At 45.7% G+C, this 15,981-nt stretch overlaps 1 long non-coding RNA gene across 1 annotated transcript; it reads right to left on the bottom strand.

Annotated features, from left to right (window-relative positions):
* Nucleotides 1–4,513: 4,513 nt before the first annotated feature.
* Nucleotides 4,514–13,080, bottom strand: LOC121137279. The gene is made up of 3 exons (XR_005874535.1): nucleotides 12,842–13,080; nucleotides 5,558–5,682; nucleotides 4,514–4,640 (listed from the first exon to the last, which is right to left on the bottom strand). It is a non-coding gene; the product is annotated as an uncharacterized LOC121137279 (long non-coding RNA).
* Between the last annotated feature and the right edge of the window lie 2,901 nt (nucleotides 13,081–15,981).

The raw sequence follows: 15,981 nt of genomic DNA on the forward strand, positions 1-15,981 counted from the left end.
TGGTATGTACTCACTCATATATGGATTTTAGACATGAATCAGGGGAATGTCAGCCTACGATCCCACTGCCAGAGAGTCTGGGAAACAGAATCTTCATCTAGCAACTGATGGAAGCAGAAGCAGACACCCACAGCTAAACACTGAACTGAACTCCTGGAATCCAGTGACAGAAAGGGAGAACTGGTGAGCAAAGGGGTTAAGACAGGGCTGGTTTAATCCACAGAAACAGTTGACCTGAAAAGAGCGAGCTCTTGAACACCATATTGATGGCTGTGTGGAAAACATGGGATTGATCCAGAACCCCTAAGTGTGGGTGTCAGTGAGGAGGCCTAGGCAATCTATAGGGCCTTGGGTAGTATTTATCTCTTTGGCTGCCCATCCCACAATGAGGGATGCTCTCTCAGCCTGGACTCTTGGGGGAGGTCCTAGGCCCTGCCCTGGATGAAATGACAGACTCTGGAAATCCATCATGGAGGGCCTCACCCTCCCTGGAGATCGGAGTGGAGATTGGGTGGGTGCCTGGGAAACCTAGTGGGGGGCAGGAGAGGAGGGGAGGGAGAGGGAGCTGGGATTGACATGTGAAGCAAGCTTGTTTCTAACTGAAATTTTAAAAAAGGAAGAAGAAAAGATACAAGAAGTCAAGTCATTCTAGTTCTCTTGTATTTGCTAAGAGTTCCCACACTCTGTTGAGGAGAATGCTTATTCTGTGTCCATTAGATCAAATATTCTGTAGATATCTGTTACATCTATTGATCTGTAGTTTAATTCTAAGGTTTTTTACCTTTAGTTTGTGTGTCTGTCTAGACATTAAAGTTGGTATTAAATTCATCTACTATTATTGCATCAGGACCTATCTGATATTTTAAGTCCAATAGCTTTTTCTTTGTAAAATTAGGAGTGATGACATTTAGTGCACACATGTTATAACTGTATCATCTTAATTATTTGTTCCTGTTACTAATATAACAGTGGTCTTTTTTTATATCTCTGACTTCGCTTTGAGATTTACTTTTTTCAAATATGGGAATGACTGTGCCAGCTAGCTATTGGCTTCCATCCATTTGATAGACTGATTCCTGTCTTTTGATTCTCGTTCTGGGGGTGTCTTCCCAGTGTGTTGTGTTCTTAGTAGACAACAGATACTTTTTGTTATTTGTTCGTTTGTTTTTGCTTCAACGGTCACCTAGGCTGCATCCTTTTATGTATGAGCTGAAGCCATTTATGCTTAACATTTATTATTCAGAGAGTTTGTTGTTGTTGTTGTTGTTGACATTTTTATGGTTAGTAGAATAGTTTTTTGTTCTTTTATTTCTCCCTTATTAGTATTAGGAATGTTTTGGCTTACTAAATTAGACATGATGAACTTTTTCCTTATTCCGATGTTAGCCCATTTCTGTCAAAACTCTTGTGATTGAGACTGTCTTTAATTCCCTTTATTGTTTTGCAATGCTGGCTTAATGACTATAAGCTATGTTACTTTGTTCCTGTCTCGTTTCACTGTCAATTTTGAAAGGTAGATTTACCAGATATGAAAATCTTGGCTGTCAGTTATTTGTTTTCAGGACTTGGAATATACTATCCCATGCTTTTCTGGCTTTTGGGATTTCTGGCAATAGATCTGAACTTATTATATGTTTGCTTTTGTACGAGAGTTGGTGATTTTCTCTACAGCTTGTAATATTGCTTCTTTCCTTTGTATTTCTGACACCTTGACTACAAGACACCATGGAAAGCTTCTTCTTTGGTCATACATGTTTGGGGCTAATGGTTCGTGTGTTTGAGTATCTATTATCTATCTTTTTACAGTTTTAAATTTTCCGTTATTTCATTAAATTGATGTTTCAAGCCTTTAGTTTTTCATCTCAGCTCCGTCTTTTATTTTGACGATTCTTAGATTGTTAGTTATTAGACGCTTTTTCTTCTCTATTGATATTTGATTGCATTTCATTGATCCTCTCCACAACCATAACACTATTTTTTCCATTTGGTCAGGTGTATTGTTGATATTTTCCTCTGTGCTTTTTATTTGTTCCATCATTTCTTGTTTCAACGATTTTCTGTTATTTTTTTATTTTTTATTTTTATACAGTTTTGAAATCTTTATCCATTTCAGTCTTTGAATCTGATATTGGAGGCATTGTGGCATTTTGGAGGAGTCATGTTGCCTTGGGTTTTTTGTTTTTCTTTTTCTTGTGATTCTTTGTCAGAATTTATACATCTATTAATTTGGACATGTCTATTCAGGTTTTATTTGGGAGTCTTATTGAGTGATTTACTCTAATGGGCCCAATTCTCAGTTACATCCAGAAGAATAAAGTCAAACATTTGTGAGAGCAACATCCAACCGTATGGGCTACAGAAAGACCCTGAAAGTCCCTCTAATATATCACTAGTGAGCATAAAACTGAAGAGGCAATTCTAATGCAGACATCTTGTGATGTTAAAACTTTTCATTGAAAATGTGAGAAGAGAAAATGGACAAGGTTAAGAAAGAATACATTGAAATGAGATAAATAGATGGCAAGAAATGTTCAATGAATGCAAAGACGAATGCAGAAGAATCTTATGGGTGGTAAAATAGTGCAATATTGCACAGAAAATTTTAAGAAAGTAAAAGCAAACAACAACTAAAACAAGATTTCTTACTAATGAGAACACTCAAAACAAAATTAGGTATACATACATATAAGAATATATAAAAAGAGAATAAAAACTAAAACATAAGCATTTTAAAGTAAATTCTATCAAAATTATAGTAGAGAACAAACAAAGGGGACACTAAAGATGGAAAGAAAGGTCAAAGATTGCCCGATAATGGGAAGCATATAGAAACGCAGTTAGATGACCACATAGTGGGAATAAATGTGTAGAAAAAAGGGAAAGAATGAAGGGAAAAGTGATGACGTGTTGGAGCAGCCTCCATGTTCTTGAAAATTAGAGACAGCCAGGTTTATATAAAATAGAAGGAGGAGCAATAGATGTTTTTGTGGACTCTCGTGTTCTATGACTTATGCTGGAATTGAATCTGTACTACGACAAGTGACCAGTGTCCATCTCCTTCGCATTAGCAGCCTCCTTTTGTTGCATACCAGGGGTCTTTGCTGACCCTCTGTAAACTGTGTTTTCCCACCTTCAGGAGACTGATATCCTTCCAAGAGTGTTGATCCTGGGGGAAGCAGCCACAACACTGCGACCTGTACAGCAGAGGGACTTGTCTTCATAGTTTCAAGATCACATGAGTATTAATTTTCCCATTGGGCTAATACACCCAGAGATGTTATTGTGCCCAAATGCTGAACCCCAAAATCACCAAGAGGTCCATTTCGATGCAAAAGCAAAGAGTCTTTTATTGTAGCTGTTTACCAAGCTAACCCCATTAGTTTGGGCCTTTCATCCATACACTGCAGTGAATGGCTGGAGAAAAGACCCCGAGAAATTACGAGGCAGGGATCTTATAGGGCAGCATAGGGGAGTGTCTAGGGGTATGCAACAGTCTCGGGATTGGTACACTTCCAGACTTGGACGACCTGCCCTGTGCTGATTGGTCAAGTGGTTGTTATGGCCCATAGGCCCTCCCAGGGAGGTTGCTATGCTCTGTATATCATTGTCGTGAACTTGTCTGTAAAGCACACCCGAAGCCAGCTAACTTCTGATTGGTTCCTTGCCACAAGGAGGGCATCTGACCTCCTAGTCTCCTACCAGCACAGATTGTTGAAGCATCAGTGCATTAGGCTCTAGAGGTATGAAATTAAAAAAGGTGGTGGCAGCCGGGCGTTGGTGGCACACACCTTTAATCCCAGCACTCGGGAGGCAGAGGCAGGCAGATCTCTGTGAGTTCGAGGCCAGGCTGGACCGACAGCCTCCAAAACAGAGAAACCCTGTCTCATAAAAACCAAAAAAAAAAAAGGTGGTGGCAGAGGTTGATCAGCCTACTGAGCTAAGGCTGAGAACTACCAGACTCCAGAGTGATTCATAGCATCTGTTACTGGCCACAAAGCTGGCTAGCCTTTGGAGCAGGTACTAGAGAGAAATGTGGATGTGTGTGGAGTCATAGGTTAGGGAAAGCCCTAGGATGCAGTAAGCAGAGGTCAATGGGCCATTATGGTAGAAGTTAGGAAGGTCAGAGTTCCTAGAGAAATGGAGACAAGGGAGACCCAGCTCTTGAGGTTTCAGAGAGGAACCAGGCATGAGAAACTGGGGAAGCAGCCATTCATATTATGTCCCAGCAAAGACTCTGTGTTCCATCTATCTAGGAACTTGAATGAAGCAGGACCCAAAAGCAATGAACTAATTTCTTTGGTGGAGGAAATTTCAAGCAGGATAGCTTAAATTTGCATTAAAATATGGCATGGTTCCTGTTTGCTCCCTTTGTTCAGATCTACAACGGGAAATAATGGAAAGACCTGAAAAATGTGCTGTTTGATAAGGAAATGAGTGTGTGTTAATTTAGTTGAGGACAAGGAGGACATATTAGTTACTTTTCTGTTTCTGTGATAACACAGTGTAACCAAGACAACTTACAAAAGAGTTTATTTCACCTCACAGTTACATAGTGATGAGATTCCTCTAAGGCAGAGAGCCATGGCATCAAGTGGCAATCACAGAAGCAGGGGCAGGAAGCTGAGAGATCACATCTTTAACTGAAAGCATAAAGCAGAGAATGTTCAGGCCATGAACTGTCAAAGGTTCAGGGTTGGCAAAGAGCACCTTCACAGGCTGAGCTGTCTCAGCCCATAATTCTTGTGTGTGTGTGTGTGTGTGTGTGTGTGTGTGTGTGTGTGTGTGTGTGTATGTTTGCAGTGTTGAGACTGAACTCAGTGATTTACACATCCTAGACAAATGCTCTACCATCAAGCTATGTGCTCTCTCTCTGCCCTGAGCTGTTAGGCAAGTTCTCACATTGTACCCATACTAGGCTCTGTGAGATTCTCCTGCCTCCTGAGCTTTGAGATGTCAGTATTGATGAGTTTTTAGATTATTGTATAACTTCAAAAGATGAAATAAGACATATTACAGAGCTGTAACATCTGGGATGCTATTGAAAATCCAGATTGAAAAACAGATTGTAGGTCAAGAACTTTTGGCTTCATTGCTTTTTGTTTTTCCTTGGTAGTTTCCTGTGACCTCATGCTGTGACCATGCAGCTCCAAATCTCAGTTTCTCACATGGAAGCCTGGGTCAGGGAGACAAGATGTTCTATGGTGGGGGCACTGTTTTTGTCCTTCTGCTCACTCTGACCAGTGCTGGACAGAAGATGACAGTGGCTAGGATTTGTTATCCCCCCATCCAAATGGGCCTCATTGGGAGCAAAGAGTTCCCTCCTTCAGCTAAAAATCTCACGCTGTCTGACTTTGTTTCAACTCTGATTTCTGAAGTGCAGTCCTAGCTGGCCAGCAGTTAAGAGTTAGTTTTTCACAGACAATCTAGGATGTCTAGATTATATAATTAATAATAACCTGTTTTGTTATTCCTGCTTGTGGTAAGATCTTTGATACAGGTGAGAAGTTATTGGGTAGGAAACTTTTTAATATTTACTTGATACATCATCTTTCCTTACCTCTAGATCTGTTTGTCTTCTCCAGGAATTGAATTCTTTGAAGCAGACTCAGATTTCCTGTTCTTCTGTGGTAGCCTTTTCAGGTGTCTGAGGTTGATTGCAGTCCAGAAATATCAAGTGGAGAACTACAAAAGTAAGTAATGTAAGGGAGTCCCATGCTGTCTGACTCTCTCCTACCCAGGAAGTAAAATGCCTACGGGGCTAGTGTCCACAACATACACATTATCTGGCTGATAATCACTCAGCCTTCTCATTTGTCACGTTGCTTTCAAAGCCAGTGTTTGTTTTCAAGTAGTCTAAATCTGTGTCAGAATAACTGTGTCCCTTACCTCACTGCATATCATGGAGGCCTCCCAAGTCCTTGGAAGAAGGACATAAGCAACACACCAAGACACAGTACAAAGGAGAGAGCACGTTCACATTTGCATTAAAATGTCTTCTTTATAATTATTCTATTTTCTTATTGCGTATTACATTAATCTCTTGCTGTGTCTAATTTATAAGTTAAGCTTCATAATAGATATGAGTCTATAGGAGAGACATGATATATACAGGAGGTCTTGGCATATCTTTCCCTCGGATAAAGGGAAATGATTGCTCTTTTCCATAATCAGAGATCTAGCAATATGTGTCTTTGGTTGGGAAGGAGAGAAGGAACATCAATTGGCCCACTCAGGAAAAACAAACCAGTAACATGAAAACAGAGTCAATATAGTCAGGGTGGGAGCATGGTGAGGGGGGGCGCGGGTGAAGTAGCTTAGAGTATGAGAAAGCACAAATATCCACATCCAAACAGGTATAACAAAAGAGAAACAGATTTGTACAATTCTATTCATGACCACATTTTTTCTTCCTTTTTGGAGCTAGGGTTTCTCTGTGTAGCTTTGTAGACCAGGCTGGCCTCGAACTCACAGAGATTCACCTGCCTCTGCCTCCTGAGTGCTGAGATTAAAGGCGTAAACCACCACAGCCCAGCTATGAACACAAACTTGAAGTGCCCACTTTCTAAGAGCAGGCAAATGACCCAAGTGACCAGCATGCCTAAAGTGCAAACCAAATCAAGGCTGACTGTGAGAGCCACACCCACACAAGCCTGCCCCAGCCTTTCCTGCGCATTCGAAAGAAATCTCTTTAGCTGCCCCTCAGCATGGTGTGCCCCAGGTGGAGGTTGGGAACAGGGACCCTGGATTGTCTCTGCAGGTCTGACATGGAAATCAAAAACAGTACAGAAAAGGAAAAGCCGAAGACACGTTTTTTCAGTGCCCCACCCCCACCTGGGCCGCCTAAATATTAGCATTAAAAAGGACAAAGTGAGAATTGGGAGTTAAGAGCTATCCTGACTTTGCTGGATCCCTCCAGCATTGCTTTCTGTCAGGGAGCCAAGTGAGGCCGAGATCTTACTAGAAAGGAAAAAAACATACCACTCAGGTCACATGCACTATGAAGCCTCGGGATGGTTGAGGACGCCAATGTGGGGCACCCTGGTATGTCTCAGAGTTTAGAGGTGAACCTGGGACCCGGATGGTCGAGCAGAGAGCCAAGGGTGAGACCCTGCAGGTCCTTGAGTATATTCCAACCCTCTTCACTTGAGAATTTTCTAGAAAATAGAGGCAAGGGCTGCCTAGTCTGAGGTGCTAAGAAACAGGAACCCTGGGGTCCTGGAGAGTGGGGGTGACCTCCAGTGTGTCCGGGAGAGAGCTTTCTCTGGGTACCGCAGGAAGTCTCTGGAGGTGGTCCAGGTCCCGAGGACACTGTACACAGGAAGTGAGAACTGGGAAGATTTATCCTCGGCGTCTCAGGGCACTTTGAGATGGGGGTGGAGCAGGGCAGAGCTAGTATTTAAAAACATGAGAGCCGCATCAAAGGACAAAACAGATACAAAAAATCCCGGACCAGATCTCCCAGTTTATGGCTTATCCCGTGTTTTCTGGCATTTAGTCCCTTTTTAAAATTCAAGGTTTAGAAAACGACCACCCCAAGAACACCATACCTTAGGCTAACTGGGCACACTAGGGAGCTACATCTTCATTCCTGGACACTTGTCCTAGCTGTGAGAGACACACCAGGCCTGTGCTTGCTGTCGGCTCTATCAAGCCCTTTCTTGGGACCTCCTTGGGCTTACTCCCTTTGCAGCAAAAGGCTTCACTCAGGCCTCATCTGAACCCCTTGCTAACTCCACAGGCTCCGTGTCTCCTCAAGACCCTGTAGAAAGCCATTTGTGTGAATGACACTGTAAACCAAGAAGGTTATAAGGCAGAGCATGATTGGCTCCCTGGGGCTTATTGCAATAACTTTAATCTTCTGGAACTCATCTGGTATGAATTTAGGAAACGGACGGCTGAAACTCCCCCTAACACAGCTCTCTGGCCTTGGTGTGCTGTGAGGTTGGCTATGTTTTAAGGCCTGGCCCTCGGCTCCTCACTAACAGGCCTTGAAAAGCATGGCATACAGGAGGGGTGAGGCGTTTCCCTGGCTTTGTCCTTTGGGGAGGAAACAAATATCTACCTTGAAGTGCAAGTGAGCCAGGCCTTCCTTGAAAGAGCATCTGTCACTAGGGGTGGAGACGCGTCTGGCACCTGCATTGTCTCTGGAGCTCTCTGTTTACAGGTCCACGAGAGGGCGGGGAGGCTTCTCAGGTCTTTGTGCCAACAGTCAGGTTTTGTCACCACCGGGCTCACCAGGGTCAATTACAACCAAGACCCAGGCTTGGGGACCAGCTTCCCCCACGTTTACAGCCCTCTGTGTCAAAGATGACAACACTGACTATCTCGGGTCATATGGCATCTCTGACCTCACTTGTCACAGGTTGCTAATCTCTCTCCTCGTGGTCACTCCAGGTTCATATAGTGTCAGGGTCCTAGTGTTACCTTGGAGGATGGAGTCCTAAGAGTGTCTTTAGTGCTTTGCATTTGGATTGTGTGGCTGGAGGGGGTGGGGTGAGGTCTCTCTGATGCTCTGAGCTTTAGGGTCAGAGTCTTGTTTGGAAGGTTCACACTCGCTTACAGATAAAAATAGGAACCTGTATTAGGGATGTGGGCTAAGCAGCCAGGGAGTCATATGCTTCTCTCTCCTAGAGGGATTTTAAAATGCATACCCTTGTCACCAGTGTTCCCTGGATAGTGACCAGCTTCATGGACAAGAATCATGACACCTCCAAGGGTGAGGGAACACCACTTCTCAGTTTACAAGGCTCACACAGGTTTAATCCCCTTGCAGCAAAAGGCTTCACTCAGCCCTGTTGCTAAATGAGGATGCTTGCTCGCAGCCTTGCAGCCTCGGTGTGAAATGACTTTCTCTGGAACGCAGCAGGAGTAGCTACCTGACAGACAGGCAGGCAGCTGGACTCACAGGCCAAGCAGTTCAGCCATTCTAGAGTTGGGCATATCTCGGATGTCTCCTGAGCCTGTTTTTCTTTTTTCCTTAGATTAACAACTGATGATACAGTTGTCTGATTAACAGAGTGTGCTATATGTCTATTGTAGTAAATACGGACTATTTCCATGGTGTATGTTCATACATAATAGATTTTCAATCATCCTAACTTCAAACCCTCTGTCACTCAGTATTTCATATATTGATGACTTCACACAAGTTTAGAAGATGGTTCATTGTGGACCATGGGGTGGGGCAGGGCAGGGAATGACTATGAATACCAGTGACTCTGGACCTGACTGCTAGACCACATCCTGGTTAACTGTGAGCTCCGGGTGAAGGGGCTGGAATTCCAGCACCCACAGAGCACCCACGCAAGCCATGCTGTGCCGATTGGCCTTGCCAGCATCTGTCACCAGAGGAAAGGTAACATTGCCTGTGCCCAGATGCCCCGGGTACCTTGCTACAGTGTGGGAAAGCCAGCAGTAAGGGACAGGGGGTGGTGCTGTCCTGAAGCCACTACTGGCCAGCTGTGAGTGCCTGGGTGGGATTCAGCAGCTGGCCAGGCTCCAGCCCCTACACTTGCCAATTCCCCCGTGGTCTCTGCTAACTGCAGTAAGGAGGTTTTGAAGGGTTTTGAACATTTCGTACTGATGAATGTATGTTTTTAATTTTGTGGAATTTTGAGTGTCAACTTAGGAATTTTCAAGAAACTGGTCTTTCAAAAGAAATGGAAACACTTGAGCATTTTTCTTTAAAGTCCTTTCTGAATAGAAAAGCATCAAACCTGAGAAGAAGCCAAAAGACGGGATCTAGAGAAATGTCACTGACTCTTTGCTTCCTTCCTGTAAGAATTTTCTCAGAGAGACAAGCCTGTGTGACTGGTTAGGTGGCAAAACAAAGGAGGAACTGGACCGGAATCTAGCAGAGCTAGCCTGGAGTTATTGTCCATGCTTCTGCTGAAATGGCCAGCATTTCTCAACAAACAGTCCTGCCTTGTTTCTTACTAGGATCATGTGCAATCCAGCAGCTAAGGTAGGAGAGGGGAGCAAGGATGTCCCTCCAACTGAGACCAAGGTAGGGCCACACCACCCAGGTCTACTGTACCCCAGAAGGATGTTGACACCAGCTGCGAGGGCTCTCCTCCCCTTGCATGATCCATAGATGGAGGAGTAGGTGATCTGGACTCCCCTGGGCCCAGCCTACCTCTCCTGCCTTCCCTTCTCTGGTCTATTTATGAGAACTAATAAATTCCTCTTCAACCATAGCCTCAGTTAATTTGGTTGCGTTTTAGTCACTTCTGACTGTAAAAATGTTTGGCTAATACAAAACGCCTTGCAAAAGGTTTGTAGACACGCTGCTCCAGCAAGCTGGTGGAATTTTTATTGCTGTTTCCATGATAAAAATTTCTCAAAATCACTTAAGCCTGGCCAATCCACAGTGTCCCGTGAAATTCCCACTGAACATCCTGAGACGTCACCAAAGCCCTGTCCCCACAGGCTGACCAAGCTGGCCAGCCCCATGTGTTAGCTTACTATTTGCAAGAATTCTTCTCTTCTGTCACAGAGCCCTGTTGAGGCATGATCTGGCAAGACAAGAGGAACAAGCTGAATGCTCACTGTGGCTGCTGCTGGACTGAAAGACTAGTTTCTCCAAGATTCTACATATGCCTCTGGCTGATAGCCACCTTGAAGCCATTGCTGGCCACTCTATCTGAAAGAACTTTGCCCATGATCACTGGTCTTCACTGGGCAGCAGCAGCCAACAACCCATCAGACTGGGTGCAGAAGGAGGCCCCCCACTTCTTAGGAGCTGGAGCCCCTTCAGGGCCAGCTAGAACAATTCTTAAGACTCCTTCACAGCCTGAGCTCTCTTCTGCCTGACCCTGTTTCCTTTATTCCTTCTCCCTGGATGACCCAGAAAACATCACAAATAGACATGCCACATGTTACCACTGATCTCAGTGACCCACTCTCAAGCCTTGAGGGTGGAGGGGCTCCCTTTTCTTCTTACTATGAAGAATTAAGCCACCTTCCCAGATGCTGTCTGCCAGGGCCAGTCTTGAGTCGTCCTGGACATCTTCTCCAGGTTCAGTTGATGGAATGAGATGGGAAGGGTCTCCTGAGAGAAGAGCAGGGTGGCTCTGAGGTCCAGCCACCCACAGGGGGCTTGTGCTATCTTTGAGAACAACATGGGCAAGAGAAGCCCGGCCCACCGTGCAGAGATCATCAATCCTGCTGTGTAGCTTGGGCAGATGAGGCTGACATGGTTTGGGGTTGCTCTTATTAGTGAAGCAGGTGACAGCGTGGTCTCAAATATGAAAGAAAGCACAGACAGGACATCCTGGGTGCTCCTGAGGTCCCTTCCTGGGAAACAACGAAGCCAGGCCACAGTGAAATGGAGAGGCACGTTGCTTCTTAGAATCTACTAGTGCCACAGGCTAGGGACATGGGGAACACTGGCACCTGAAGAGTGCCTTCTTGTTCTCAAGTCTAACTTTTCTGGGATCACCTACTCCTTCTTTGGCCTTATGATTGCTTCTCGTGCTCCCCTCAGATATGCTCTGTTGTCTCCAACACAACCCCCATCCTCCATCTCATTCCTCTGCCCCCCAAATGCCTCACTCTATCCACTTCAACTCTACTTTTAACATCTCTTACCCTGTGACGTTCAGCTGAACTAAACCTCCTTCACTAGTTGTTCTAGTTGACATAGCACGCTCTAACTATTGCCCCTACAGTCCTGTCTCTTCACTGACGAGCATGCCTATGCTGGTCTGGCTCAAGATCCTGGGCCAATGCCTGAGAGGCAGCCAGTCCTACAGATAGCAGCTGGAAGGAATGGGGAAGCCAGGAGAGGTACTTCCTGGTAAAGCCCAAATTTACCCTTTCTGCTTTCTAATGTCAAGCAACCTGGCCCTGGCAAAGGGAGGTGTGCTGACTTATATGCCTCTGCTTCTCAGATGGGTCCTTTCTTCTGCCTTGGGATGGGCTTCCATGCTATTCCTGGTTACAGGTAAGGATTCTGAGTACTCCAGGACTTTTGGATTTTGCACGAAAGTAGTATTAGATGTGCCATCACCAGAACCTCTAGTTACCTCATGTGTTGGTCAATTTTTGTCACTGTGGAAAAATGTTCCTGACAATCTATAAGGAGAAAAGATCTGCTTTGGTTCATGGTCTCAGAGGTCTCAGTCATGGACAATTGGCCATGCTGCCTTGGGTCCATGATAACAAAGGACATTGTGATAGAGAGAAAGTTCACTTCATACACCTAGGAAGCAGAGAGGAAAAGTGACCAGGGTCCCAATATCTCTCTAGTGACACCAATAACATAATTTGTTCCCAATAGGCCCTTCCTCCTAAAGGTCCCACTACCTCCCAGAGACACCACTTTGGGGATCAACCCTTTAATATATGGGCTTTAGGGAGACTTTCAAGATACAAACCATAGACCCTTAGAAGGGAAGAACAAACCTTCCAGGATACTCCTGGGTTGTGAGTATCCTTACTGTGGTGTTTTGAAGAAGAATGGCCCCCATAGGCTCATATATCTGAATGCTTTGTCACCACGGGGTGGAACTCTTTGATAGAATTAGAGGGATTAGGAAGTATGATCTACCTGGAGGAAGTATGTCCCTTTGAAATTTCAAAGCCCAAGCAAGACCCAGTCTCTCTCTCTCTCTCTCTCTCTCTCTCTCTCTCTCTCTCTCTCTCTCTCTCTCTCTCGTGTGTGTGTGTGTGTGTCTACGAATGGATCAGGACATAGCTCCTGCCATGTTCCCCGCCATGACTGACCATGCCTAAATCCCTGAAACTGGAAGCAAGCCCCTAATTAAAAGCTTTCTTTTATAAGAGTTGTCTTGGTCATCGAGTCTCTTCACAGCAATAGAAAGATGGCTAAGTTACTCACCATAGAAGGGGAGGTTGGAGGTAAGGACACTGGCACCCTTGGGGACAGTCCTATATGTCCAGGGCACACAGACATAAGACTAGAGATCCTGGTGCTCAACAGAACTTCCCGGACTAAAGACATGGCATTTAGGACTTGGTAGAAGCAGATACTGAAAGAAAGAAAATACATCATTATGGAAGCCAAAAGTCCAAAGCCAGGATGCTGGCTAGCCTGGCTCAATATTGACCTCCTTTCCTGAAACCAGCCTCCCAAAAGTGAAAATCCCTAGGCCCGCACTGAGCTCAAAATAGCCCTGATCTGTAGCTGTAGGCCACACAGTCCAGAGACTTGAGTGTAGAGATTTGGGCTGGCCATGATTCCAAGTTTACCTCTTTCTCCTTCACACTCATCCAAACTGGGCTTAGCATCCTCAAGCTGCTGTGTGATCCTGCCAGGACACTGCTGCCCAGTTCGGGCTAGGAGGGATGGGCTCTTCCCACAGACACATTGGATGTTCTCACTAGGTAGAGACACTATCCCTCCTCTGAGCTCGAGTTGAGAAGCAGGCCTCTGTGAAGTCCGACCATTGGTTTTCCATCCAGTTTCTTCTTCCTTTCTCTGAAAACTAAACACATCTACCATCTGGAACCCTGGAAATGGAGGTCAAATTCTGCACACATGAAGCATTTCCGCCTGAATAAACAAGTTCCTTTCTCTCCTTTTGGTCCACCATCATTCCCAGAATTGGTCCAGCTGTTCACAGCCTGCTCTACCTCCTGGCCCCAGATGTATTCTAGGGCAAGCACACACCTGGCCTGGCTAGATGGAGGAAAGCAACAGGAGAGTTTTACTCCTACAGCCCAGGAGAGGAAGAAGCAGGTGGCGGCTCATCCCCAGGTCAGCCCTGCCCTTGGTGGCTGGCTCTTCTTCTTCTTCCTGAGGACCCAGTCAGGGCAGTATGTGCATCCCAGCCTCTCAGTGGCTCCCCAGCCTCCTCCAAGTGGCTCCCTGGGCCTCCATTCCTGCTTTCTTCTGCCTCTTCCTCCCCTTCTCCAACACTAGCTGACCAAGGATAAAGTGTTCCTGGACCCTAGGCAGGCTGGTTTTCCCTGGGACTCAGGCTAGGATCTGGCTGTTTAGACTACTGCCTGAGCAGCCCCTGTATGAAGGCTTAGGGGGGTTCCAGGTCCTCTGAAAGTCTTCAGGAGCCCCCAGGGCCTGCTGGAAGGGAATCATTTCCCACCAATGTCCTGCTGCTGTAGCGTACCTTTCACTAAAGTTCTTCCATGTGTAAATTCTTACTTCCTGGACGGGGCTGTGGGGAAATGAGGCCCAGGGAGAGGTCTTCTGGTGTTTGCCAGCGAGTCACCAGAGGGAATCATGAGACTCAGGTCTCTTCCTTCCCTCTCCCTTTCCAGCCTTACAGCTTGCTCCACCTTGTGCTGTCTGCCATCATGGGGGGAGCAACCCATAAACTTTCAAGATTGAGTCAAAATAAAGTCTTTTTTCCTCTTTTTTTTATGAGACAAGGTTTCTCTGTATTGTTTTGGAGGCTGTCGGTCCAGCCTGGCCTCGAACTCACAGAGATCCGCCTGGCTCTGCCTCCCGAGTGCTGGGATTAAAGGCGTGCGACACCACCGCCCGGCTCCTCTTTTTTTTTTTTAAGAAAAAATAATTTTACATTGTGTGTGTGTTCACATGTGCATGTTTACGTGTGTGTCTACACCGGTGTGCCAGGTACCCAGGGAGGGCAGAGGTGTCAGATTTCTGCGGAGTTTAAGTGATAGGTAATTTTGAGTCACCTGACATGGGTTTCGGGAACTAAACTTGGATCCTCTGCAAGAGCCTATGAACTGCTGAGCCATCCTTCAGCCCCCAGTTTTTTTCCTTTTACAGTAATAACCTTGAGGAAATCGCTACGGCTGCATAAAGCTGACTGACAGACACACTAAGGTCAGATATGCCGGAGGACGTGGAGGAAAGTTCACTGCTCTGCAGCCCTCCCGTCGTGCTCCAGCCTGCAGGAAACACACACCCAAGAGATGCTACTCCACGCACTGTCTGCCTCCTCCACTCAGGCAACCACCCTCAGACCCCGTCGTGAGTTCTAGATTTCTCAGCTGCAGATGGAGTTGAGCACTCTGCCTCACCACACACGAAAGAGCTGCTTCAGGAGTCAGCCATAAATTGGGAAGTGATAAACAAGAACAGATGCCCTCACACCTCTGCAGGACATGTGGAGCTTATGCTGCCATCACAGGAAAGAACAGACCTTGCCCCCATCTCCAGCTTCTGTCACTCTCCAATGCCTATCTTAATCATTGCATTCTAGAAACCTGTGTCTGGGTTTAGGCACAAACATCTCAGGTCCACAAGGGTAGGGACGAGGGATTTGGTCTTCAGAAGCCCAGAACACTGTGCCAAGAATGCTCCAGGAAGGTCTGCCTGTCGAAGAGTAATGGGAGTTGGTGCCATGGCCCACCTGTACTCAGTCTGTCCCAAGCTCCAATCCTAGCCCACTTGGGTTTCCATGAACTACAGTCCCCGTGGCAGACTGTTCAACAGGATGAGGAGAGGCTCAATTTTGCTCTTTATGGTCAGTTGTTCTATTAAGTCTACTGAACTGCCCTCGAAACTTAAAAAACAACCTGAATTACATTTCCTTATTTATGTGCGTGCACGTACACGCGTCATGGTAAACGTGGAGGTCCTGGAAGCTCTCAGAAGTCAGTCCTCTCTTTCCATCATGTGGGTCAGGCTCAGGAGCAAGCTGGCCCCAGAGAGGAAGCTCTTTAAGTCACATGAGGAGTTAAGACCAAAGCCAGACCTCAAGGCTGACTCACATTGTCCTGAGAGACGACTTTCACTCTGAACCTGCGCACTGCCTCAGAAAATGGTGTGAACACACCACCCCTGTCTGCAGTACTGTGTGGTCCGTCCCAGTGATCATTTTGTCCTGACCAACATTTGGAGACAGTGAAGCTTTCATAGGGATGCTACCGACTGTGGTCAGTTCAAGAACCAGTGTAGTGCTTGGTCATTACAGAAGGAATCCTTGTCCTTGTGAGTTTAAGTGTCACGTTCTCTTTAAACTTCAGGGTCCTTAAGGGAAGCTAAGACTGTGCATGAAGATGTATGAAATGATCATGCATTTGCAC

This window comes from Mesocricetus auratus, unplaced genomic scaffold, assembly GCF_017639785.1.
Source record: "Mesocricetus auratus isolate SY011 unplaced genomic scaffold, BCM_Maur_2.0 Super-Scaffold_100676, whole genome shotgun sequence".
NCBI lineage: Eukaryota > Metazoa > Chordata > Mammalia > Rodentia > Cricetidae > Mesocricetus > Mesocricetus auratus.